Source organism: Bos mutus, chromosome 1 (assembly GCF_027580195.1).
Source record: "Bos mutus isolate GX-2022 chromosome 1, NWIPB_WYAK_1.1, whole genome shotgun sequence".
NCBI classification, from domain to species: domain Eukaryota; kingdom Metazoa; phylum Chordata; class Mammalia; order Artiodactyla; family Bovidae; genus Bos; species Bos mutus.
In genome coordinates, this window is record NC_091617.1 from 59104235 (window position 1) to 59130779 (window position 26545).

Here is a 26545-nt window from a genome sequence, read left to right on the forward strand (position 1 = left end):
TTCTACAGCTTACTGGAGTGATATGTTTTATGCCTTTCTCTCTTTTAACCTGTTCAGCATTAATGCCTTCTTAAACTGATTTGTTTACCTCTGGTGCCCTCCTATAAAGCTATCTTCTCCTCTAAGCTTTCCTGATGGGCCTCATGATAATACATCACCATTCCTCTAGACGACCCCAGGTTTTTATCTAGTCACTAGAGACAGGTATCTACCAGATTACTTAAACTCAGTTATAATCATCTCTTTTCATATATAGGCAAGTACTAATGAAGTTTCACATACTGTGGTATTATACAGTATGTTATGGAGGTTCATAATTTGTGCAGACCCTTGATCTCTGGATATTGTTATATTCTAGTGAATACCCACTTTTCTATATTACAGGGGCATCCTTAAATTTCTTACTTAACTTCTTTCCACCTCTTCTTTTTCCTTATTTCTTTTTCTTTTTTTCCCCCCTTTTCTCCTCCCTTCTTTCTTCCCTAAGTACTTACTAAGTTCCCAATATGTGTCTAGTACTTTGCTAGACACTATGGAATATGCTATATCATCCAAATTAAACATTTTTTAAGTCAAAGTTTTAGAGATTATATAAGCTTAGAATGTATAAAAGCCATTTTGCCTGGAGATGATTTTCATTTGTTTTTGTAGGGAGACATGAAGAATATCTTTTGAAATTTCTACCATTTAGAAAATGTAGACAGAAAGGCCAACTTTAGGTTGGGTCATGACAAAATTTAAACTTTCAGCATGGTTAATGAGTACTTGTTTTGGTAGATATATTTAAAATATCAACAACTACGAAGATAATAACAGTTATATACATTCAGAGCATTTTCTATCTCGGTCCTCTGTAAGGCACTTTATATATGGTTGGCATGATCAAACTTTGTCTGGGACCCAGAGACAAAGTCCTTAACTAAGCAAAAAGAAATCATATGCAATGATTGAAGCAAGAAATTCAATTGAACAGGTACTGCTAATTGATTAGATTCTACACTTGAGACAGAACCTCTAAAATAGTTATTTTATTAAATGAGTTTTTTTTTCAAGCCAGGACTTAAATTGACCAATATTAGTTCTGTTGAACTCTTCCTTTTTCATTCTGGATAACTCAATAGTACTACAGATTAACCTTTGGAAAAGTGTCCTTGAATTTTATGTTTGTGTGAAATTCCCCTTTATTAAACTGTTTCATGTGATAAGATGTAAGGATGAATCCTGCTGGATATGGAGAAATTGGAACCCTCACACATTGCTGGTGTGAGTGTAAAATAGTGCATTTGGGAAACAGCTTTGGCAGTTCCTTAAATGTTAAAGATAGATTTACCATATGACTCAGCAGTTCTACACCAGATTTACCATATAACTCAACAATTCTACACCTAAGTCTAAATCCAGAGAAATGAAAATATATGCTTATACAAAATTCTTAAAGATGAATGTTCATAGTGGCTTATTTATAATAGCCCCAAAGTGGGGGCAACCCAAATATCTATCTACTGATTATTGGATAAATAAAATGGAGTATGTTCATGTAATGGAATACTGACAGTCAAAAAGGAATGAATCTTTGTTGCATGCTGCTAAGTTGCTTTAGTCAAGTCCGACTCTGTGCCACCCATAGACGGCAGCCCACCAGGCTCCCCAGCCCCTGGGATTCTCCAGGCAAGAACACTGGAGTGGGTTGCCATTTCCTTCTCCAGTGCATGAAAGTGAAAGTGAAGTCGCTCAGTCATGTCTGACTCCTACCGACCCCATGGACTGCAGCCTACCAGGCTCCTCCATCCATGGGATTTTCCAGGCAAGGGTACTGGAGTGGGGTGCCATTGCTTGTTACATGCTGCTGCTGCTTATGCTGCTAAGTCGCTTCAGTCGTGTCCAACTCTGTGCGATCCCATAGACGGCAGGCAGCCCACCAGGCTCCGCCGACCCTGTTACATGCTACAATATGAATAAACCTTGAAAATATTATACTAAGTGAAAAAAGCCAATCACAAAAGGCTGCATATTGTATGATTCCATTATATGAAATTTCCCAAGGAGGCAAATCCGTAGAAAAAGAAGATAAATTAGTGGTTGCCAAGGACTGGAGTTGGGGGTAAATGGGTGATTGCTAACTGGTAAGAAGTTTCTTTGGGGGTTAATGAAAACGTTCTGGGATTAGATTGTGTGTGGTTCTGTGAATATAATAAAACCACAAGAATTTTGTACTTTATGTGTTTAAATAGTGAATTTTATGGTATGTGAATTATATCTCCACAGAATTGTTTTTTAAAAAAATAACTTTCAGGATAATATGCATAAATGTAAAAAAAAAAAAGGATCTATAGTACATAGATTTCCTTCTATACCAAGAATAGTACCAATATATGTGAGGAAACTGAATAAATATTATTTATCTGGCTAGCTAGAAGTCTGGAAGTTTGAAGTCTTCTGAATTCTAGGCAGTTATTTCAAGGAGAGATTGGGAGAGTCAGTAAAAGCTGTGGAGGTTACTTCTACCACTAAGGGTTACTGGCTGTGGCTGCTGGATTCTATTTTCTGTTCTTTGAGAAATGACAGTAATGATGTCCCATGGTGGGGCATGGGGTGTGTGTGAGGCAGAGAGAGACTGAGAAAGAGAGACAGCCTGACACATAGGGGTACATTATTATTTTATTATGAATGTTATCATTACCTTAATCTAGGAGAGCACAGCTTCTGTGCCTGGTGTAACATCTAGGACTTGAATTTAGCATAGGGAATATGTTAAAATAGCCACAGAGACCCTTGCCCCTCAGCTCTTGCATATCTAAAAATAATTTTCTTGTTTGTCTCAGCAAATTATCATTTTAGTGAAATAATTTTTTTCTTTCTGAATTTTCAAAGTGTACATTTTTACCCTACAATATTTTCTATGAAAGGACTTTTTAAGGAATACCTATTTTTAAAAATTGAGGGCTACTGAGATGAAGTGGAAAATTAACTGGAAGCTATGTGAATTTAAAATCAACCGAATTTCGTTATTTTTAAGAGTGAAAGAATTATCAGTTTAAAGACAAAGAACAAGGTTCTAATTAGTTAATGAATCAATGGCAGAAGTATCTCTCTGAGGTGAAGAGATTTTAAGAACTCAGTGAAGGAGCCAGGTGTAAAAACAGAGAGAAATTTGAGGTTAAAAATTACAGAGAGAAAGGTAGAAAATAACACCAATGCTCCCCAAAATTCAGTGTTAAAAAGCTAGCACATTTAATGAAACTTTTAATTAGCTTAAAGTTTAAAAAGTACTAATATTTGAGGCATAAATGGGTTTAAAAACTTTGTTTTTCAAAGAGAAATCAAATCTTTATTCAAGAATGTGGTATGTATTGTAACATATTTTTAGAAACAACTAGTCACAAGTGGAATTATCGTATGTTTTCTACATCAGAAGTTTAAATAATTTTCTACTTTAAAATTGTAAGAAAAACACATTTTTGTATTATAATGTTCCTAAAATTAAAAAAAAAAAAGTTGTTTTGAGAAATGGTAGAACTTTTTTTTCTTTTTTCTTTGTTTTCTGAAAGCCTTAGTCGTGTCTAACTCTTTGCGACCCCATGGACTATATGCTGCCAGTCTCCTCTGTCCATGGAATTCTCCAGGCAAGAATACTGGAGTGGGTTGCCATTCCCTTCTCCACGGGATCTTCCTGACTCAGGGAAGCTGCTATCAAATCAGAGTGCTATTCAGTGACATCAGACAATTAAGAAAATTGGTAAATGTTGTGCTACATTATGGCTACAGAATGGAAGTTTCCTATAATAAATCTAGACTTCATTATACAAAGAAGTGTACTAGAAATATGGACCTTTACAAGTCAGGAAGCTAAATTGTGTTACCACCTATGGCAGCGCATCAGTATTCATTTAATAGCAAAACACTGAAGTCCATTAATATTCTGAACCGTATAGAATTAGAATTGTCTAATAAATGTGGCTATTTAATTTAATTGCAATAAAGTAAAATAAAACATGTAGTTCCCCAGTCATATCACCCACGTATGGCTAGTGGGTATTGGATTTTACTGCTTGGATACAGAATATTTATATCATCTCAGAAGGATAGTTGGATAGTTCTAATAAACAAAGCTACCAAAAAGATATTTGTCTTTGTTAATGGACTGGCTTTATATCTAAGTTGATTGATTGAGGTTAATCATAAGGCACAATTTTGACACCAACCTAGGGCTTTAATTTCACATAGAATTTTCTCTTTAGAGGCCATAGAAATGTCCTTAAGCATATCCAGAAGCATGACAGATGTGTTAGTAGACCCAGGTACTAGAAGAGAGAGTATAAAATAATTATTCGATTATTCATTCATTCATCAAGTACTCATTGAGCACCTGCTATGTTCTGAGCATATGTTCACTCATGCTAGATCCACTGGTACAAAGAGGAAGATATTGCTCTTGGCCTAAAGAAACTATATCAGACAGAATTAAGTTAGGCTATTACGGGGAGCTCAGAGAGTAAAGAATCTACCTGCAATGTTGGAGACCTGGGTTCGATCCCTGGATTGGGAAGATCCTCTGGAGGAGGGCATGGCAACCCAACCGAGTATTCCTGCCTGGAGAATTCCCATGGAGAGAGGAGCCTGGTGGGCTGCAGTCCATGAGGTCTCAGAGTCTGACAGCACTGAACAACAAAGCACACAGCACACGTTATGGGGCTGGCAATACAAGTAGTTCTTCGGGAACACTGTGGAAGGAACTGGGTAACAAAGAGAAATTATTGTGAGGCCTACTTTAATCTTTTTTTTAAAGTGGTTTGTGACACTTAAAAAGAAGGTTGGTTCCATGTCAGTGAGGAAAAGGATTGCATGGACTATTTCTCTTTTATCCCTTACAGAATCTAACATAATCCTAAATTCATGAGTTGATCAGTACATCAATTGAATAATTTAGCAAGCACCAAACGCTTAACGTTTTTTAGAGGACTTTTCTTAAAGTAGCTGTCTCTTAAAAATAAATTTTGAAAAAAAAGACAACCAACCAGTCAAAGTAAGAACATATCAGGATGAATCCTAAAAATGCAGGTTAGTTGTGTGAAGAGCAATTAAGAAAAATATAATTTTTTTAAACATCAATGTATTTTAAATTTACCCTGATTTAATATCAACCAAAAGGGCCTTATAGACATCAACTACAGAGATTTCTTTTTTTCCACCTAATTTATGATGTACTGTAGATGATTGACAGGGACTATAATAAGAGGTCTGAGCACTACCTACTGGGTTGGAAGTAGTCTGGACTTGGTAATACGGAGACCCTGCTAAGAGAGAATAAGAGTCAGGAACCGGACGATGTGCCAGTTGTGGTGAACAGTAGGGTGGGCATCAGCTCTCCTGAACATATTTATGGTTTGAGCAGTTCCAAACAATCATTTTATTCTTATAGTTACCACCAGATGGACTGTCCAGTTCCTCCTACTTGATATTAAACAACATGTCTAATAAATATTCAACGCTTAGCACATGCAAACTGCACTTGTTGAGCCTCTCTAACAGCCACTAATGAGGACATTAGCTTTCAATTAACTGTGTAAAGCTTTGGGTTTGGACTAGAACATTCATTCAGCACAGGCATCAATTTGTAGATCATTATAGGATATTAGTTGGTTGCTTGACAACCACATGGCCTAGCAGATTTTAGGCTGAGTTCCAATGATAAGCCAGGATTTCAACTCTTAAATTGGGCCGTATTATCTCTTCCACCTGGACTATTATAAAAACTCTTTGAGTCTTACCTGGCAAAGATTTAGGGGAAGCAGCTGCTAAGTTCAAAAATGAAATAAAGTATGAAAAAGTAGAATATTTATCTTGCATGCACAGGTAGAAATGTTAGCATAGCTTGAGACCAGTGACAATTTCAGCCAAACTGCTAAGAGGACTGCCACGGGATATAAGATACAATTTCACAGTTTAATTTTAGTGTCTTCTTTGGATTTTCTAGAGTTTAATAATTACTATTATAATAATATTTTTCTATGAGAAATGACTTACAAATATTTTCTATAGTTTTGTTTCATTATATACAAGTATTTTCTATCTACATGTCTGTGCGATTCTAAAGCAAACAATATGAAAAATAGAATATGATGTAAATATTACTTTGCAAAAGCAAATTTCTCTGCCTTAATGATCTACTATTTAGTTAAGTGTTCCACAAGTGAGGCTTCCCCAGTGGCTCAACGGTAAAGAATCCACCTGCAATGCAGGAGACTTAGGAGAAGGGCATTCTATTCCTGGGTTGAGAAGATCATCTGGAAAAGGAAATGGCAATCTACTCCAGTATTCTTGCCTGGAAAATCCCATGGACAGAGGAGCCTGGAGGGCTGCAGTCCATAGGGTTGCAAACCGTGAGACACAACTGAACAAGAGCATGTTCTACAAGTAAACCTGAATAAGCAGATCTCCCAGATCGTGTAAAATGGCCACAAGACAGTGTTGCCAAATTGGGAAAGGTAATAACTTGATTTGTACCTTTTACACTTTTGAGTCAGGTTTGCAAATTTTGTGAGCCTTGTCTGTGGAGTCCAGTCATCATTGTGGCTTCTGAGATTACTCTACGGTTTATATTGCATTGTATTAATTCCATGAAGCAAGATACTGTTGTTGTTGTTCAGTCACCCAGTCATGTCTGACTATTTGTAACACCATGGACTGCAGCATGCTAGGTTTCCCCATCCTTCTCCATCTCCCAGGGTTTGCTCAAACTCATGTCCATTGAGTCGGTGATGCCATCCAACATCTCATCCTCTGTTGTCCCCTTCTTCTCCTGCCTTCAATCTTTCCCAGAATCAGGGTCTTTTCTAATAAGTCAGCTCTTTGCATCAGGTGGCCACAGTATTGGAACTTCAGCTTCAGCATCAGTTCTTTCAATGAATATTTAGGGTTGATTTCCTTAGGATTGCCTGGTTTGATCTTGTAGACCAAGGGACTCTCAGGAATCTTCTCCAACACCACTGTTAAAGAGCATCAATTCTTCGGCACTCAGCCTTCTTTATGGTCCAACTCTCACAGCCATACATGACTACTGGAAAAGCCATAGCTTTGACTATACAGAACTTTGTAGGCAAAGTAATGTCTCTGCTTTTTAATATGCTGTCTAGATTTGTCATAACTTTTTTCCCAAGGAGCAAGTGTCTTTTAATTTCATGGCTGCAGTCACCATCTACAGTGATTTTGGAGCCCAGAAAATAAAGTCTGTCACGATTTCCATTGTTTCCCCACGTATTTCCCATGAACTGATGCGACCAGAGGCCATGATCTTAGAAACAGGTTATAAGTTCTGCCTATTCCTTCCCTATCATTAAAGGTTGAATCAAGTGTATAGTATAGTATACACGGTCACTCAGTCATGTCCAGCTCTTTACAACTCTATGGATGGAGTCTGCCAGGCTCCTCTGTCCATGGGATTTTCTGGGCAAGAATACTGTAGTTGGCTGCATTTCCTCCTCCAAGAGATCTTCTGGACACAGAGATTGAACTCACATTTCTTGAGTCTCTTGCATTGCTGGCAGATTCTTTACCGCCTGATCCATCATTGTTGTTCAGTCGATAAATCATGTCCAACTCCGCAATCCCAGGAACTTCAGCATGCCGGCTTTCCTTGTCCCTCACTACCTCCTGGAGTTTGTTCTGATTCATGTCCACTGAGCCAGTGGTGCTATCTAACCCCATCTCAGTCTCTGCCACTCTTTTCTCCTTTTGCCTTCAATTTTTTCCCAGCATCAGGGTCTTTTCCAATGAGTTGGTTGTTCACATCAGGTGGTCAAAGTATTGGAGCTTCAGCATCAATCCTTCCAATGAATAGTCAAGGTTGATTTCCACTAGGATTGACTGGTTTGATCTCTTTGCTGTCCAAGGGACTCTCAAGAGTCTTCTCCAGCACCACAATTTGAAAGCATCAATTTCTTCAGTACTCAGCCTTCTTTATGGTTCAAGTCTCACATCTACATATGATTACCAGAAAACCTGTAGCTGTGACTATATGGATCTTTGTCAGCAGAATGATGTCTCTGCTTTTAATTATGCTGTCTAGGTTTGTCATAGCTTTTCTTCTAAGGAGCAAGCATCTTTTAATATCATGACTGCAGTCACCATCTGCAGTAAATTTAGAGCCCAAATAAAATCTGTCACTTCCTCCACTTTTTCCCCTTCTATTTGCCATGAAGAGATGCTATGGGACCAGATGCTATAATCTTAGTTTTTTGAATGTTGCATTTTAACCCAACCTTTTCACTCTTGTCTTTCACCCTCTTCAAGAGGCTCTTTAATTCCTCTTCACTTTCTGCCATTAGAGTGGTATCATCTACATATCTGAGGTTGTTGATATTTCTTCCTGCAATCTTGATTCCAGCTTTTGATTCACCCAGCCTGGCATTTCTCATGATGTACTCTGCATAGAGGGCTTCCCTGGTAGCTCAGCTGGTAAAGAATCTGCCTGCAATGCAGGAGACCCCGGTTTGATTCCTGGGGTGGGAAGATATGCTGGAGAAGGGATAGGCTACCCACTCCAGTATTCTTGGGTTTCCCTGGTGGCTCAGACAATAAAGAATCTGCCTGCAATATAGGAGAACTGTTATCAGTTCCTGGGTTGGGAAGATCCCCTAGAGAAGGGAACAGCTACCCACTCCAGTGTTCTGACTTGGAGAATTCCATGGACATGGAGATGGAGAATTCCTGTAGCCTGGCAGACTACAGTCCATGGGGTTGAAAAGAGTTGGACACAACTGAGTGACTTTCACACACACTCTGCATAGAAGTTAAATAAACATTGTGACAATATACAGCCTTGACTTACTCCTTTCTCAATTTCCAACACTAGTTCCATGTGTGGTTCTAACTGTTGCTTCTTGACCCACATACAGATTTCAGGAGATAGGTAAGGTAGTTTGGTATTCCCATCTCTTTAAGAATGTTCCACAATTTGTTGTGAGCCACACAGTCAAAGGCTTTAGCATAGTCAGTGAACCAGAAGTAGATGTTTTCCTGGAATTCCCTTGCTTTCTCTATGATCCAACAGATGTTGGCAATTTGATCTCTGGTTCCTCTGCCTTTTCTAAACACAGCTTGTACATCTAGAAGTTCTAATTTCACGTACTGTTGAAGCCTTGCAGCATTTTGAGCATTACCTTGGTAGCATGTGAAATGAGTACAATTGTGTGATAGTTTGAACATTCTTTGGCATTGCCTTTCTTTGGGATTGGAATGAAAACTGACCTTTTCTAGTCCTGTGGCCACTGCTGAGATTTCCAAATTTGCTGGCATATTGAGTGCAGCACTTTAACAGCATCATTTTTAAGAATTTGAAATAGCTTAGCTGGAATTCCATCACCTCCCTTAGCTTTGTTCATAGTAATGTTTCCTAAGGCCCACGTGACTTCAGATTCTAGGATGTCTGGCTCTAGGTGAGTGAACACACCATCGTTGCCATCAGGGAATCTCTAAAGGTTGAATTATATTTCCCTAAAATTTATATGTTGATGTTGTAACCCCTAGCACCTCAGAACATGACCTTATTTGGAAACAGGGTTGTTGCATATGTAAATTAATTAAATGAGGTCATGTTGGAGTTGGGTGGAGCTTCTAGATATGAACACCAGGAGAATTCTATGTGAAGATGAAGGCAGAGATCAGAGTGATGCTACCCTAAACCAAGGTATACCAAACATTGCCACAAAATCACTGGAACAAGTTTAGAGGCATAAAACAATTCCATAACCCTCAGAAGGAAACAATTCTGTTGACACTGTGATCTCCTTCTAGACTCCAGAAATGCCATGATAAATTTCTGTTGTTTAAGCCACCCAGTTTTAGGTATTTTCTTCTGGCAGACCTAGAAAACTAATATACCTGTAGCAGTAAAGTGAGCAGATATGTATTCATTTTCTGAGGTATTCAGTTCTACGAAATATCCTGCCCTGCGGTAAAGCTTCAGGCTACTGGTCATACAACACTTTCAAAATATAAAGGGGGTAGAATCAATAGACTTAGATGCTGCTGAAAATTCATTTGTGTCATCCATCAGTAATACAGTCCTTGTGGCTGATCCATATCAGCTTGATTCCAGCAAGCAATTTTCAATGGTATCAAAAGAAGTCACCCCCTCTATTCATTTTCAAAAGCATGTATCAGTACTCCCTAAAACCCTCACTGATCTCTTTCCAATAGCCTCCCCTGCTTTGAGGACAGAGAGAAGGACCTAGTAAAAGCCAATAAAAAAGATTTGCCATTGACTGGGGCACTTTTCTGGAGGTAACTGAAAGCATCTTATATATCTTCAGTCCATTAGGGTAAGCCACACTTGCCAGAGGCTCATTGGCAATTAAAAGTTACAAGACACTGAAGGTCCCCAGTGAGTCCTGTAAACACACATTGAACTGGAAAAGTGCAATGCATTATGATGCTCTTCACATCTGATTCAAGGCCATGGTTGAGCTCCATGGCCATTAATACATGTATTGTTTCTACCTGGGGCTAGTCTCTTTTGAAGCAGTTTCCTAAAACTGTTCATCATACATAGTACACACTTAGAAAAATCTGATTAAATCAATGGAGGGATAAATAAATAAAACTAATTCCTTAGAGGTGGTTTCTGGATTCACCCATAAGCTGTAAGAGCCTTTTTAAAGAACCTTTGACTGGGTGTTAGCACTGTGTGATCACAATGTCTTACACACTAACAAAATAAAGTTCATATATCTCCTTACCACAGGCTGCCCTCTTGCTATACCTCTTATCTATTATTTGTCATCAAGTTGTACCTCATTCCGCAAATTATGTCAAAATCCACATAGCTCATGATCTGTTTCACAGATATTGCTGACCATGTGTTCACTCAGTTGTAAAAAATAAGTTTTATATGTTGATCAAATTTAGTGACCACATAAGCTGCAGCACGGATTGAAGACAACTAATTTATTGTTTGTTGGGATTTAGATTCATTTAATCTCTCCTGGAGGAGCCCTAGAACCCCTTCAGTTTATGTTATTAATTAACCACTCTAATCATTGCCATATGAGTATCCAGTTATCAGCATAAACATACACACTCAGCATCATTCTCTACACTGAAGCAGTAGTAATGGAGACTGGAATTCAGAACTCACAACTGAGATCCCTAGTAGAAGGGCAGTAGTGGAGTAGCAGACATGTAAGGTCAGCAATTTTTGGCTGGTTATTCTACTAAGAAGAGAAGTGAAAGGCAAAAGAGAAAAGGAAAGACATACCCATCTGAATGCAGAGTCACAAAGAATAGCAAGGAGAGATAAGAAAAACTTAAGTGAACAATGCAAAGAAATAGAGAAAAAAATAGAATGGGAAAGACTAGAAATCTCCTCAAGAAAATTAGAGATACCAAAGGAACATTTCATGCAAAGATGGGCACAATAAAGGACAGAAACAGTATTAACCTAACAGAAGCAGAAGATATTAAGAAGAGGTGGCAAGAATACACAGAAGAACTGTACAAAAAAGATCTTCATGATCGAGACAAGCACAATGGTGTGATCACTCACCTAAAGCCAGACATCCTGGACTACAAAGTCAAGTGGGCCTTAGGAAGCATCACTACAAACAAAGCTAGTGGGAATGATAGAATTCCAGGTGAGCTATTTCAAACTCTAAAAGATGATGCTTTAGTGATTCACTCAATATGTCAGCAAATTTGGAAAACTCAGCAGTGGCAACAGGATGAGAAAAGGTCAGTCTTCATTCCAATCCCAAAGAAAGGCAATGCCAAAGAATGTTCAAACTACCACACAATTGTACTCATTTCCTGTGCTAGCAAGATGATGCTCAAATTCCTTCAAGTTAGGCCTCAACAGTATGTGAATCAAAAACTTCCATATGTACAAGCTAGATTTAGAAAGGTAGAGGAACCAGAGATTAAATTGCCAACATCTGTTGGATCATAGAGAAAGTAAGAGAATTCCAAGAAAACATCTACTTCATTGACTATGCTAAAGCCTGTGACAGTATGGATCACAACGAAGTGCAAAAAATTCTTAAAGAGATATTAATACTGGATCACCTGACCTGCCTCCTGAGAAACCTGTATGCAGGCCAATAAGCAACAGAACCTTACATGGAACAACTGACTGGTTCAAAATTGGGAAAGGAGTACGTCAAGACTGTATATTGTCACCCTGCTTGTTTAACTTATATGCAGAGTACATCATGAGAAATGTCAGGCTGGAATGAAGCACAAGCTGGAGTCAAGATTGCTGGAAGAAATATCAATAACCTCAGATATACAGATGAACCACTCTTATGGCAGAAAGTGAAGAGGAACTAAAGAGCTACTTGTTGAAGGTAAAAGAGAAGAGTGAAAAAACTGGCTTAAAATTCAACATTCAAAAACCAAGATCATGGTATCCAGTCCAATCACTTCATGACCAATAAATGGGAAATAAATGGAAACAGTGACAGCCTTTATTTTCTTGGACTCCAAAATCACTGCAGATGAATTGATTGCAGCCATGAAATTAAAAGATGCTTGTTCTTTGGAAGAAAAGCTGTGACCAACCTAGACAGCATATTAAAAAGCAGAGACATCCCTTTGCCAACAAAGGTCTGTATAGTCAAAGCCATGGTTTTTTTCAGTAGTCATGAATGGATACGAGAGTTGGACCATGAAGAAGGCTGAGCACTAAAGAAAACTGGTGCTGGAGAAGACTCTTGAGAGTCCCTTGGACTGCAAGGAGATCAAACCAGTCAATCCCAAAGGAAATCAACCCTAAATATTCATTGGAAGGGCTGACGCTGTAGCTCCAATACTTTGGCCACTGGATGCAAAGAGCTGACTCATTGAAAAAGTCCCTGATGCTGGGAAAGATTGAAGGCAGGAAGAGAAGGGGATGGCAGAGGACAAGATGGTTGGATGGCATCACCGACTCAGTGAACATGAATTTGAGCAAATCTGGGAGATGGTGAAGGACAGGGAAGCCTGGAGTGCTGCAGTCCATGGAGTCACAAAGAGTTGGACATGACTGAGTGACTGAACAACCGAATAACCAGTTCTACTAAGAAGGCTATGATTAATCAAAATGCATCTGGCTAGGTCCTCTCCTGATGTAGACCGCTGGAATCTTTATAACTGCCTTCTTTGACATTGTGAATGACGATACCTTATCATTTAAAGGACAGAAAGTAACTTAAATTTATAGAAAGACAAAGGTCAAGTCCTGCTAGCCTTTGGGCACAACAAAACTGGCACTGATGACACATCAGCAATGTATCTGTTTACCCTTTTTTATCCAGGGGTCAGGATGGGTTTCTTCTCATCTAGCTTACACACTCTTGTTTGGTGTCTTTTTGAACCACACTTTGGATACATAAGGCTCTGGCCTGAATTTGGACAGTGGAAGAGAGTAGGCTTTGGCTCAGAGTTAAGCCAGCACAAGGTAAGGATCAACCTCATGGCTTCATCAACATGAGGTTCTCATGTGAGAGAAGCATAAAGAGTAGAGAAACCATGGTTCTCAGAGCCAGACATACCTGGAATCGTATGTCTGCTACTCATAAGCTATGCTTATTGAAGACTTATTTATATTCTCTTAGAAACTCAATTTCCTTTTATTTAAACTCAGGATAGTAATAGAACCTTCCTCCTATATTTGTGTATATATGTGTGTGTATCATGAAATGGCATATATTAATAGAATAATATATTGGAAAGTATCTGCCACCTTGCCTGGCATCAAGCAGGTGTTCAATTGCTAATCCCCTTTTCTTCTTTCTTTTCAACCAAACCAGGATGCTGGAAATGTTTTCTCTGACTCATATATCCCTGCTTGCAAAACACTGCCCCCTTTTAAATCAGAAACACAAATAAATAAATATCCAATTTGGACAAATTCTTTTTAAATCAATAAACTTCACCTTTATGATCAACAACAAAACCCAGTTGTTCCATTTTTAGCCAGTCCATAATTGTTACTGCGTGATCTGGAAGAGAGGTGGGTATTTTGCTGAAATACAAATGTTGTAGGTGCTTTGAGTGCATGAATAATACATATCCTGTTACTACCTGTCTGCTAGAAAAATGTCATTTTTAGGATTTGGGGAATAATAAAAAGGTACAGGTATTGATAATGAATAAACCTCTTCCCAATTTGATGTATATCATATTATGTTCCCTTTTGCTTGATGTTATACATTTTCTTTGTTTGAAAAATAGAGATCATTTTATAGGTAGTAACACTTTGGCACAGTGTTTGTCAAAAGAAGGGGCTTGTTTATGTCTCTTTTGTCTGTATTTAGACAGAAGGCCCTCAAGGATCTTGGGCTATTTTGTAATCTTTCCTCTTACTTAGCATAGTGCTGGTTACACAGGAAGTAAATTTTCAGTGATTAGAACTGAATGAGTCAGAACACAGAATTATGACCAAGAATAAAAGAGCAGGATGAGTCAGAGAGGAGTGAGAGGAGCCAGAGTTTGAATGAGAAAGTAGGAGGAAGAAAAAGGAGAGACTAATGTGTAGAGACTGCAACTGCTCTGGGGGTGGCCGCTGTTTGGAGAAACAGACATACTGGAATCCAACAATCCATGTCTGAAACATCAGCCAAAAAAATCCTGTCTTATGCTGTGCTGTGAAAGTAGAGGAGGACCTCATCCTATACATTTGCCTTTTCATATTAGTCTCCTCACTGCCTTTGGGGCTTTGCTCAAGTATCAGATTACCAATTAGTTCTTCTGTGACAGCCCCACCCCTCAATCTATCCTTGGATTCCCCATAACTTTCATTATTTTTGTTTTTCTCCATGGCACTTATCATCATCCACCATATAAATGTTACTTATTTGTTGGTGTTGTTCAGTTACTCCGTTGTGCCCAACTCTTTGCGACCCCATGAACCACAGCATGCCAGGCCTCCCTGTCCATCACCAACTCCCAGAGTCCATCCAAACCCATGTCCATTGAGTCCATGATGCCATCCAACCATCTCATCCTCTGTCGTCCCCTTCTCCTCCTGCCCTCAATATTTCCCAGCATCAGGGTCTTTTCAAATAAGTTGGCTCTTCACACCAGGTGGCCAAAGTACTGGAGTTTCAGCGTCAGCATCAGTCTTTCTAATGAACACCCAGAATTGATCTCCTCTAGGATGGACTGGTTGGATCTCCTTGCAGTCCAAGGGACTCTCAAGAGTCTTCTCCAACACCACAGTTCAAAAGCATCAATTCTTCGGCGATCAGCTTTCTTTATAGTCCAACTCTCACATTCATACATGACTACTGGGAAAACCATAGCTTTGACTAGACAGACCTTAGTTAACAAAGTAATGTCTCTGCTTTTTAATATGCTATCTAGGTTGGTCATAACTTTCCTTCCAAGGAGCAAGTGTCTTTTAATTTCATGGCTGCAATCACCATTTGCAGTGATTTTGGAGCCCAAAAGAATAAAGTCAGCAATTGTTTCCACTGTTTCCCCATCTTCCATGAAATGATGGGACTGGATGCCATGATCTTTGTTTTCTGAATGTTGAACTTTAAGCCAACTTTTTCTCTCCTCTTTCACTTTCATCAAGAGGCTCTTTAGTTCCTCTTCACTTTCTGCCATAAGGGTGGTGTCATCTGCGTATCTGAGGTTATTGATATTTCTCCTGGCATTCTTGATTCTAGCGTGCTTCTTCCAGCCTAGCGTTTCTCATGATGGACTCTGCATATAAGTTAAATAAGCAGGGTGACAATATACAGCCTTGACGTGCTCCTTTTCCTATTTGGAACCAGTCTGTTGTTCCATGTCCAGTTGTAACTGTTGCTTCCTGACCTGCATACAAGTTTCTCAAGAGACAGGTCAGGTGGTCTGGTATTCCCATCCCTTTCAGAATTTTCCACAGTTTATTGTGATCCACACAGTCAAAGGCTTTGGCATAGTCAATCAAGCAGAAATAGATGTTTTTCCGGAATTCTTTTGCTTTTTCCATGATCCAGCAGATGTTGGCAATTTGATCTCTGGTTCCTCTGCCTTTTCTAAAACCAGCTTGAACATCTGGAAGTTCACGATTCATGTATTGCTGAAGCCTGGCTTGGGGAATTTTGAGCATTACTTTAGTAGTGTGTGAGGTGAGTACAATTGTGTAGTAGTTTGAGCATTCTTTGCCCTTGACTATCTATGGGATTGGGATGAAAACTGACCTTTTCCAGTCCTGTGGCCACTGCTGAGTTTTCCAAATTTGCTGGCATATTGAGTGCAGCACTTTCACAGCATCATCTTTCAGGATTAGTGCACTACAGTTCATAGGCTTGCAAGAGCTGGACATGACTAAAAAGACAGCATGCATCCATGCACGCACTGTAAAGATACCAGCTATGTAGAAAAAAGGACATCATCTACTTTGAACCCATGGTGTATTGGAGTCAGCAGTTCAGCTCACAAGAGCCAATTCTTAAACTTTCAGAAATTCTGAGCCAGTTGTTAAACATCCATTACTAAAAATGAAATTATACAAACTTTCAATTAAATATATTGAAACAAAGATGATAAGGATTCCAAACATGTTTTACTGCATTTTGCTATTAGCTCTACTCTTGAGCAGATTTGTATTTATTATCTCTGTGTTGTGGAAACAATTTGGAATGAAGTCATGCACAATCTCTTCCCCAAACCCTGGATTCAATGACGACATGTTGATAGCAAGATGTCAGCTACGTTTGAAGTATTTACTGCATGGAAATTGGCACGCACTAGGAATCATGTGGGCTTCCCTGGTGGCTTAGATGGTAGGGAATCCACCTGAGATGCGGGAGACCTGGGTTCAATCTGTGGATTGGGAAGATCCCCTGGAGGAGGGCATGGCAACCCACTCCAGTATTCATGCCTGGAGAATCCCTATGGACAGAGGAGCCTGGTGGGCTACCGTCCATGGGGTCACAAAGAGTCAGACATGAATAAGCACAGCGCAGCACAGGAATCATGTGCCTCCTGTCCAAAAAGCTAGTCATTCAGCGTTTTCTTGCATATCACTGCTTTGAGCCCAGAGACCTAATAGTTTGAGGGTCTGAAGGCTGAGTTTGTCAGGTTTGGCACACAGAGTAGACCTTCGTCATAACTGTAGTTACTCAATACATTTTAAATGCTTTTCTTATATTTTGGTAAGTCCCTTAGGTGCATTAGAGTCCAAAATGGCTCTCCCACCTCCCACGCCACTAGGCACAGGTGTGTGACCTAAGAAGGGGGTGCTGCCTGGAATCTCTCTTGCTTGCAGTGTTGGCGGAGTGTGGGGGAGGGGTGTGGAGAGTCAGGGGCAGTGGTGGGGCTGCTCCTATGGTACCCTTCTGGGTCTCCTAGGCTGTGAAAACTGTGCTGTCTGTTGTGCCTTGTGATGGGTAGATCACACATTCAGGGTACTAAATGGGTGATCTGGTTCTTATTCAGGGCTAATCAACCTTGGAGCTGAGCCTCAGCCTGATTTTCTGACTGTGTGCTTCTGGAGATTTTGTGGTCTTCCTCTTTCATCCAAATATCTTCAGCATGAAATAACTAGATGGCTTTTGAGGTTTGAAACAAAGGGCCCATTAATGTAGCAGCTTATTTCTGTTTTAGCCCATCATAAGTGAAACTATAATTGTTTAAACTTTGACATTATAGAACAAAAATTACATGGCATAGATTAAAATCTTTATTACAAATTTATTTATATATATTTTTTTTATTCTTCCAATTTTATTTTATTTTTAAACTTTACATAATTGTATTAGTTTTGCCAAATATCAAAATGAATCCGCCACAGGTATACATGTGTTCCCCATCCCGAACCCTCCTCCCTCCTCCCTCCCCATACCATCCCTCTGGGCCGTCCCAGTGCACCAGCCCCAAGCATCCAGCATTTATTTATATTTTTATAAAAATGTTGAAAAGTGTAAATGCACTTATTACCCATGACTCATCACTACTAACACAAAATTTCTTCCTTTCTCTTTTTGTTCACAGTATACATTCTTATAAGAGCAAGCTCACACTGTTTATGTTGTCTTGCATTATATGACATTGGTGGCATTAGTCATATGTATTTAATAAACATTACCTGCATTTGTCTTTCTAAATCAAAATTTTATTATAGACATTCTTTTGAATCTGTTTCTTCTGAAGCTTTGCTAAGGTTTTGATTCAGGGAAAGACAATCATATTCTGGAACAAGCATGGCCTTTGGAATTCATTTACTCTTTCATTCATGTATTTAATAAATGATTATTGAGTATACACCATGTACAAGGCACTGTTAGTAAGTGATAGAGATACAATAGTGAGCACATAGAAAAAAAATCCTTGCCCTCAAGGAGAGTATATTTTGATGGGGAGATAGACAATATAGCTAGTGAACGTGTACATTAGCCTGTGTGGTAAAGGTGATAAGGTACTATGGAGAAAAATAAAACTGAGCAGGGAAGGTGGGAAATGCTGGGAGTAGGGAAAGTATGTTTAATTCTAAGCAGAGTAGTTAAAGTAGGACTCATTTTTTTGCAACTCTACTCCTGGGCATATGTCTGGGCATAATTCAAAAAGATACACACACCCCAGTGTTCACTGAGGCAGTATTTATAATAGCTATGACATGAGGCAACCTAAATGTCCAGCAACAGATGAATGGATAAAAAATGGTACATCTATACAATGAAATATTACTCAACCATGAAAAAGAATGAAATGTCATTTGCAGCAACATGGATGGACCTAGAGATTATCACACCAAGTGAAATAAATCAAACAGAGAAAGACACATATCGTATGATATCACTTATATGTGGAATTAAAAAAAGTGATACAGGTGAACTTGTCTACAAAACAGAAACAGACTCAGGGACCTGGAAAACAAACTTGTGATTACCAAGGGGAAACATGAGGGTGGGGGGGGGGTATAGATTAGTAGGTTGGGATCAACATACAAGTGCAATATATAAAACAGATAATCAACACAGATCTACTGTATAGCAGAGGAAACTCTACTCAATACTCTGTGTGTGTTCATCGCTGAGTCGTGTTTGACTCTTTGTGATCCCCATGAACTGTAGCCCACCAGGCTCCTCTGTCAGTGGGACTCTCCAGGCAAGAATACTGGAGTGGATTTCCATGCCCTCCTCCAGGGGATCTTCCCAACCCAGGGATCGAACCCAAGTCTCTTACATCTCCTGCATTGGCAGACAGGTTCTTTACCACTAGTGCCGCCTGGGAAGCCCACTCAATACTCTGTACTAACCTATATGGGAAAATAATCTGAAAAAGAATGGATACATGTATATGTATAACTGGATCACTTTTTGTACACCTGAAATTATCACAACATCATAAATCAATTATAGTCCAACTTAAGATAAAAAATATTTTAAATAATAAAATAGGACTTGCTGATAATGTGACAATTGAGTCAGGACTTAAAAGAGTTGCTGAGGAAAAGCCTTCCAGGCAGAGAGAAGCTGGTAGAAAGGTCTGGGGTAGGATTTTGTTCATCATATTTGAGGAACACTGAGAAGGCCAGTGTGCCTGAAGTAGAATCAGCAAAGGAGAGAATAGTAGTAAATGAAGGTGAAAGAGAGGACTCAGAGAGTTTGGATCATTTAGGATAGTTGGCCCCTACAAGGAGTACAGCTTTTACATTGAGTGAATTGGAAAAACAGTTGGATTATTTTGAGCCAGAAGAGAAACATGATTTCAATTGTGTTTTAAAAGCATCACTCTGACTTCTGCTATTCAAAGTGTTATCTACGAACCAGGAACATGGTCATCACTTGGAGCATGTCAGAAATGGAAACTCTCAGGCCCCACCCCAGATCTTCTAAACCAGCATCTGTCTTTAACAAGATCCCCAGGTGATGTGTATGCACAATACAGCTTGAGAAACAGTAATGCAGACTGAGGAGGAGGGTAAGAGAAATATCCAGTGACCAGTAAAAGGCTCTTGCTAAACTTGTGGAAGAAGATGATACCAGCATGGGCCAGGATAGTGTCAGTGGAGGGGGAGAGAAGAAAAACTGAGTGTGAGTTGTAAGAGAAAGGACAAACCAAGACTGACTTCATAGTTTTTTGCTGATGCAAGTGGAAGGATGGAGCTCTCATTACCTGAGTTGGGGAAAGAAAACAAGTGGAGATTTGTCAAATTATGTTTGAGATGCGTGAAGGTTAATTACAAGTGCTTACTTGGAGAATGTTTTGGACATGATTAACATTTAAATTGGTAAACTTTGGATAAAGCAGATTGCCCTTCATAATGTGTGGGCTTCATCCAATCAGTTGAAGGGAATAAAACAAAAGCACTAATTTCCCCCAGCAAGAGGGAACTCTCCAGTAGACTGCCTTCAGACTTTTCTGAACAGTTGACTCTGGATATCTGCCTGTCAGCCCACACTGCATATGTGAATTTGCCAGCCTCCATAATCATGTAAGCCCATTTGCCAATTCCTTATAATAAATTTCCTTTTGGTTCTGTTACTCTGGAGAGCCCTAACTAGTACAAGATATTAAACCGTTATGTAAGTTTAAATTTTAGGGAAAAAAATAGGTCTCTGAACATTAAAATAATTGAGAATCACCAGCATAATATAAAGTCATTGGATTAAATAAAATTACTAAGGAAGTGAGGTAGATAGAAAAGGGAAGAAGTCAAAAGGACTAAATTTTGGGGCCCTTCAATGTTAAGAGGTCAGAGAGGAAAGAAGAAATCAGCAAAAGCTGAAAAGGAGAGGTCAAGGAAGAGAAAAAACAAAAACGAAAAGCAAACATGTGAATGTGATGCCTGGAAGTGAAGTGTTTCAACAAAGAGGTTGTGAGTAATGTGTCTAATGTTATTGATAAGTGAAGTAAGATGAATACTGAGGATTACACACATGGAAATGGAGGTCGCGGATGACCCTGATGTGCTCAGTGTCCATGCAGAGGTGGAACCATGGAAAACCCGACTGGAGTGAGTTTAGGGGAGAGTGGGAGAAGAAATGATTAGTTAAATGTCTGTGTATGAATATTTTATTTATTTTAAAATTATTTTTAAAATCAATGACTTTTTATAACAATAGTGGGTTTTGCAGAAAAATTGAGAAATACAGAAAATTCTATTATACTTAACTCATAATTTCTCCTAATAATAACATCCTGAATTAACGTGATAAATTTGTTACAATTTATGAACCAATATTGATACATTATTTTTTATAGCATTTTATTCATTTATTTTTGACTGCACTGGGTCTTCGTTGCTGCACATGGGCTTTTCTTTAGTTGCAATGAGCAGGGGCTACTCTTCTGTTGCTTCGCTCAGGCTTCTCACTGTGGTGGTTCCTTTTGTTGTGGAGCACAGGCTCTAGGGGTATGGGCTTCAGTAGTTGCTGCATGCAGGCTCAGGAGTTGTGCCTCACAGGCTTAGTTGCCTTAAGGTAAGTGGGATCTTCCCTGACGAGAGACAAAACTTGTGTCCCCTCCATTGCAAGGCAGATTCTTAACCTCTGAACCACCATGGAAGCCTCGAAACATTATTCTGAATTAAAGTCCATACTTAACATAGAGGAGAGTGGAAAATTTGGCTTAAAGCTCAACATTCAGAAAACTAAGATCATGGCATCCAGTCCCATCACTTCATGGCAAACAGATGGGGAAATAGTGGAAACAGTGGCTGACTTTATTTTTGGGGGCTCCAAAGTCACTGCAGATGGTGACTGCAGCCATGAAATTAAAAGATGCTTACTCATTGGAAGGAAAGTTATGACCAACCTAGATAGCATATTCAAAAGCAGAGACATTACTTTGTCGACAAATCTCCATCTAGTCAAGGCTATGGTTTTTCCAGTGGTCATGTATGGATGTGAGAATTGGACTATAACGAAAGCTGAGTGCCAAAGAATTGATGCTTTTGAACTGTGGTGTTGGAGAAGACTCTTGAGAGTCCCTTGGACTGCAAGGAGATCCAACCAGTCCATCCTAAAGGAGATCAATGCTGGGTGTTCATTGGAAGGACTATGTTGAAGCTGAGACTCCAATACTTTGGCCATCTGATGCAAAGAGCTCACTCATTTGAAAAGACCCTGATGCTGGGAAAGGTTGAGGGCAGGAGGAGAACAGGACGACAGAGGATGAGATGGTTGGATGGCATCACCGACTCAATGGACATGAGTTTGGGTGAACTCCAGGAGTTGGTGATGGACAGGGAGGCCTGGTATGCTGTGGTTCATGGGGTTGCAAAGAGTCAGACATGACTGAGTGACTGAAGTGAACTGAACATTAGGGTTCACTCTGTATAGTATAGTTTCATGAGTTCTGACAAGTGAATAATGGGTCAATCCACAGTTAGGGTGAAACTTCTGAATCACAGATCAACTGCTTACTAAGCTATGTGACCTTGAGTGAGTGACTTCAAACATTGACTCTCTATAAATTATTATGCTTAAATAAGGTAAAATAGATGAAAATGCCTACCATAATTAATGACATCATTTAGTGTTAATACCTTTCCACTCTCTTTTGAATGGAAACCAGGAGGTCTTGCCAAATACTTGCAGTTTTGTTAAAATGCAACATTGCAGTTTTATAATAATTTAAATGTTTCCAGCTTAATGTGATTTTTTTTTTCATCTCAGGACATCTATCTTTCCCATATAACTGTTTAACTACCATAATTGTTAATATTTGGTCCAGATGAGTGTTGGTTCCAAGTGATGAAGAGGCAAGTCATCAGTTCATCTTTATATGGGTCAGTTAGTTCTACAATAAGAAATATAGTTACATTGCCACAGATAACACATCTCACCAGCCCTGGCCATCCATCTCTTGTGGACTGACCGGCCTCGGCCTGAGCATGCAGATATCCCAGTGCAATTTTAATCACTTTTAGAAAAACAACTAATGCCATAAGACTTTCAGGTGGTTTAATACATTTTTAAGCAAAAACTATTTCCCATTAGAGGTTTTGGTAGAAGGAGTTTTAACCCTGTATGGAAGGTTAATTAGACAAACTGTAAGGACCCTTTCAGCCTGATTCTTAAATTTATTTAAGAGCTAGTAAAATAAGTATGAGATTCTGGAGTCAAAGAACAATACTCTTATGGGAGAAAAGAGCATAGACTGTTGAAAGGAAGTCTGTTTGAAAAGTTGAAATTTTGATGGGCTTCATAGAGCAGAAGGAAGGTGAATATTTCTCTAAGCTCTACTAGAAGGAGATTTGTTTTTTTTTTTTTTTTCTGGAAGGTATAATGATCACTCCATGGAATCAATTTTTTTATAAGATAGTACTTTAGGAAAATATCTAGTTTGTGGAACTAATGACTAAGATGAGCTGAAATGGATTGGTTCAGTAAGAACATAGAAACATTGTTTTCCTCAGTTTTTCTGAAAAGTGCATTAATTATAACCTGTCCTTTTGAATTTTTGGTGGAAGTCTGATGATACTTCTGGGGTCTCAGACTGACAATGAGTTCTGGCATGGAGGTGGAGTTCACTAAGAGTGGTGAGTATGTTAGTAAAGGTGGTGGTAGAGACTCAGAATGAGACATCTACCACGTAGAATAAATTGTCAGCAGCAGTTATTATAGCTGCCCAGAGTGGGACAAGGGAGGATTAAAGTGGGCATAATTTCAGAACTGTGGATTAGAGCTTCAGATAAAGAATAGGTAAGACTTAGGATCAGGTTAACAAGATCAGGGTAAAGGAAGTCAGGAAAGCAAAGCCAACGACATGCCCAAGAGAACGCAAGGATGAGACCAAACCTTCTAGTTCAGCCGGGTTGTTTCATTTTGAGTGACTGTCCTGGTTTCAGAGACAGAGCCATCGACCAGATAACTCTTTACGGCCCTCACATAATTGTTTCCATTTACTCAATCATTCATGTAACATCTTCATTAGTTTTAGTGTATTCAACTAACACTATATGATTAGCTACTTAGTATATTTTTATATAGATTTTAAAAGCCATGAACTTTATGTCTGTATTCTTTAAAAGGAAATTTTTTTATCACTATTTAAAATGTGGAAACTTTTTATTATAAAAAGAAAGCTAACTATAAATATAATGGAAACAAAGCAATGTTAATTAAATATCTCATTACTCTTTCCTGCATCTTTCCAGATTCTGATATTGATATCCATTATCTCTTTATTAAATGGAAGATTACCCTAGTATTGGATCACTGATTGAGTAGTATCAAATTGAGTCTTCCTCTCTAGTTGGAAGGGCTGAAGGAAAACAGAAAAAGGCATGATAACTTTTTCACTATTTGATTCAACGTTATTTATTGCCTGTTCTAGGCATGATATGAAACCTTCTCACATAGCACCCCAAATCATCACATTTACAACTCAAATTTATTTTAAATGTCATATTTGGGGAGACACTGTGTGAGTGTGTGTGTTAGTCACTCAGTCGTGTCCGACTCTCTGTGACCCCATGGACTGCAGCCCACCAGGCTCCTCTGTCTATGGAATTCTCTAGAGAAGAATACTGGAGTGGGTTGCCATTTCCTTCTCCAATGTAAATTCTAATAGTAGTAGTTTTGTTGCTAAGTCATGTCTGACTCTTGTGACCCCACAGACTGTAGCCTGTCAGGTTCCTGTCCATCAGATTCTCCAGGCAAGTATACTGGAGTGGATTTCCATTTCCTTTTCCAGGGGAGATACTGCTCTAGAATAAAATTTCTAAAATCTAGAGAACAATTTCCAAGCCTTAGTGTATAGACTTCTGTTGATCTATCAAAGGATTGATGATGGTCCATATTGAAATAAATTTTAAAAATAGGGTAATATGTGAATTTTCTTAATGTTAAAATTATTCAATTTATGATTGCTATGAGATTAACCTTATTTTTTAATTGTAAAATGTTTATTGATATGAAATGACAATAATGATAGAGGATTAATTTTATTCTGTTTTTATGTTAAAACATATATAAAGACTTATCCTTTCCAATTTTGAGGAAAAAAAATGTTTCCGATTGGCCAAGACCATAGTTTGGAAGCCTCGGGTCTAGACTTTTACCTTTAAAAGCCTGCAGATTCTCTTAGTAGTGTGCCCCTTTTGCTCCATCATCTCAGAATGTGGATCTTATCCTCAAGGTTATCTTCTTGGTTCCAAATGGCTGCTGCTGCTCAACTGCCATATTAAAGTTTCAGGTGAGAAAGAGGAAAAATGGAGAACACATAGAATTGGTGCCTGATGATTTATGTCCTTTTAAGCAGCCTTTCTGGTTGTCCACACAACACTTTAGCTTACATATCATTGGCCAGAACCTAATCACATGGTTACAACCAGGTGCAAAGACACCGGGAAATGTCTTTTGACTTGGTTTCCATACAAATAAGAGTTAGGTTTCTTTTACTAAAGATAAAAAGGAAAATAGATGTTGAGTGGCAACTGGTGTCTGTACCACACCGTCTTTCAATTCTAGCTCAAGTCATGTGGTTCTTTTTCTGAAACACACTGTCTCTTGTGGATTCTCTCACCTGAAATAGAATCTTTGCAGGATTCATTTGGTTTTTTTTAAATCACATTCCACCTTCCTTGCCTTCTTGTCTTTTCTACCCAACTATATAATAAGCTCTTTACATGCAGGAGTTATTTTTATACCTCTTTAGAGTTACATGAAGTATCTAACCAGTCTTATATATGCTTGATGATTAATAAATTTTGTCAATTATTTTATTAGGGTATCAAGAATGAGTAAAGAGGCTGGGTTGGAAGGATAACAAGTAAATCTCAACTCTCTGCACCAACGTACCTACCCTCTCCCCAAAGTTTTTCTAGGATTGACCCAGTCTGTACTTCTCATCTGGTAGGTCATCTCTCCTAGCCATGCAATTGTTACCTTTTCCCAGGGCTACTTTCCCACATGTAAAACTTCCTTTCAGACTTCATTTGTCTGTGTGTGTGATTCATGACCAAGAGAAAACTTTTCAGGAGTATAGATGGTTCTCTGTGAAGCAGGAGTTGGTAGCCATCCAGCTTCCCTGGGCAGAAATCCACACTACAATCTGTGAGTGTCTAGCTTGGCAAGAATTCTCTGGATTCAGCAGAAAGGACACTACCTGGACAGACAGCAGAATTTGAAGTCCAAATTGCCTTTTCTGGCTTGAGGGACTCCCTATAGCTCATTGCCAGCAGGGATGAGCTTTGTGTGTTCCACTGACTCTAGACTCTTCATGTCCTGGGCCCTCCAGTCAAGAAAGGATTAACCTGGATCTTTCTCCCAGGGCTATATTTTGAAAAAAGAAGAAAAATGAGAAGAGAGCCTTTGTTTCTCAGTCACCTGCAAGTATATCATTATAGTCTAAGAGAAGTAAGACATGGGTAGTTTCCTGTAATTATCACCATATATTTACATATATATACATTATATATTTACATATATATACATTAAAGATGAATGCTAGACTAAATAGTGAGGCTGTGTGTCTGTATGTGCATATGTACAAATCAGTATGTTAAATATATCTGGTAAATTTTTCATGTTTTTTGATCGGTGTGTGTGTGCATGCTAAGTCACTTCAGTCATGTCCAACTCTTTGCAACCCTATGGACTGACTATAGCTCGCCAGGCTCCTCTGTCCA